The sequence below is a fragment of the Piliocolobus tephrosceles genome, chromosome 6 (genome assembly GCF_002776525.5).
Source record: "Piliocolobus tephrosceles isolate RC106 chromosome 6, ASM277652v3, whole genome shotgun sequence".
Lineage (NCBI taxonomy): Eukaryota > Metazoa > Chordata > Mammalia > Primates > Cercopithecidae > Piliocolobus > Piliocolobus tephrosceles.
This window is the reverse complement of record NC_045439.1, coordinates 78559554-78562238: the sequence shown is the minus strand read 5'-3', so window position 1 is coordinate 78562238 and position 2685 is coordinate 78559554.

The window sequence follows — 2685 nt, the reverse complement described above, 5'->3', positions numbered from 1 at the left end:
GAAAAAAAAAAAAAAAAAAAAAAAGCAGAGGTTGCAATCCTGGTCTCTGATAAAACAGACTTTAAAACAGCAAAGATCAAAAGAGACAAAGAAGGCCACTACATAATGGTAAAGGAATCAATGCAACAAGAAGAGCTAACTATCCTAAATATATATGCACCCAATACAGGAACACCCAGATTCATAAAGCAAGTCCTTTGAGATCTACAAAAAGACAGACTCCCACACAATAATAATGGGACACTTTAACACCCCACTGTCAATATTAGGCAGATCAGCAAGATAGAAAATTAACAAAGATATTCAGGACTTGAACTCAGCTCTGGTCCAAGTGGACCTTATCGACATCTACAGAACTTTCTATCCAATATCAACAGAATATAAATTATTCTCAGCACTACACTGCACTCATTCTGATATTGATCACATAATTGGAAGTAAAGCACTCCTCAGCAAATGTAAAAGAACAGAAATCACAACAAACTGTCTCTCAGACCACAATGCAATCAAATTAGAACTCAGCATTAAGAAATTCACGCAAAACTGCACAACTACATGGAAACTGAAAAACCTGCTCCTGAATGACTACTGGGTACATAACAAAATGAAGGCACAAATAAAGATGTTCTTTGAAACCAATGAGAACAAACACACAACGTACCAGAATCTCTGTGACACATTTAAAGCAGTGTGTAGAGGGAAATTTATAGCACTAAATACCCACAAGAGAAAGCAGGAGAGATCTAAAATCAACACCCTAACATCACAATTAAAAGAACTAGAAAAGCAAGAGCAAACAAATTCAAAAGCTAGCAGAAGACAAGATAAAACTAAGATCAGAGCAGAACTGAAGGAGAAAGAGACACAAAAACCCTTCAAAAAAAAAAAAAAAAAATCAATGAATCCAGGCGCTGGCTTTTTGAAAAGATCTACTAAATAGACCACTAGCAAGACTAACAAAGAAGAAAAGAGAGAAGAATTAAATAGAAGCAATAAAAAGTGATAAAGGGGATATCACCACCGATCCCACAGAAATACAAACTACCATATAAACACCTCTATGCAAATAAACTAGAAAATGTAGAAGAAATGGATAAATTTCTGGACACATACACCCTCCCAAGACTAAACCAGGAAGAAGTTGAATCTCTAAATAGACCAATAATGGGTTTTGAAATTGAGGCAATAATTAATAGCCTACCAACAAAAAAAAAGCCCAGGACAAGATGGATTCACAGCCCAAATCTACCAGTGGTACAAAGAGGAGCTGGTACTATTCCTTCTGAAACTATTCCAATCACAGAAAAAGAGTCATCTTGCGAGGCCAGCATTATCCTGATACCAAAACCTGGCAGAGACACAACAACAACAAAAAAAGAAAATTTCAGGCCAATATTCCTGATGAACATTGATGCAAAAATCCCCAATAAAATACTGGCAAACCGAATCTAACAGTACATCAAAAAGTTTATCCACCAAGATCAAGTTGGCTTCATCCCTGGGATGCAAGGCTGGTTCAACATATGAAAATCAATATGTGTAATCCATCATATATACAGAAAAAACAACAAAAACTACATGATTATCTCAATAGATGCAGAGAAGGCCTTCAACAAAATTCAACAGCCTTTCATACTAAAAACTCTCAATAAACTAGGTATCGATGGAATGTGTCTCAACATAATAAGAGCTATTTATGACAAACCCACAGCCAATATCATACTGAATGGGCAAAAACTGGAGGCATTCCCTTTGAAAACCAGCACAAGACAAGGATGCCCTCTCTCTCACCACTCCTATTCAACATAGTATTGAAAGTTCTGGCCAGGGCAATCAGGCAAGAGAAAGAAATAAAAGGTATTCAAATAGGAAGAGAGGAAGTCAAATTGTCTCTGTTTGCAGATGACATGATTGTATATTTAGAAAACCCTATTGTCTCAGTCCCAAATCTCCTTAAGCTGATAAGCAACTTCAGCAAAGTCTCAGGATACAAAATCAGTGTGCAAAAATCACAAGCATTTCTACACACCAATAATAGACAAACAGAGAGCCAAATAATGAGTGAACTCCCATTCACAATTGCTACAAAGAAAATAAAATACCTAGGAATCCAACTTACAAGGGATGTGAAGGACCTCTTCAAGGAGAACTACAAACCACTGTTCAAGGAAATAAGAGAGGACACAAACAAATGGAAAAACATTCCATGCTCATGGATAGGAAGAATCAGTATCATGAAAATGGCCTTACTACCCAAAGTAATTTATAGATTCAATGGCATCCCTATCAAGCTACCACTAACTTTCTTCACAGAATTGGAAAAAACTACTTTACACTTCATATGAAACCAAAAAAGAGCCCGCATGGCCAACACAATCCTGGGCAAGAAGAACAAAGCTGGAGGCATCACACTACTTGACTTCACACTTTACTACAAGGCTATAGTAACCAAAACAGCATGGTACTGGTACCAAAACAGATATATAGGCCAATGGAACAGGATGGAGGCCGCAGAAATAATACCACACATCTACCACCATCTGATCTTTGACAAATCTGACACACACAAGCAATGGGGAGAAGATTTCCTTTTTTTTTTTTTTTTTTTGAGAAGGAGTCTCGCTCTGTCACCCAGGCTGGAGTGCAGTGGCCGGATCTCAGCTCACTGCAAGCTCCGCCTCCCGG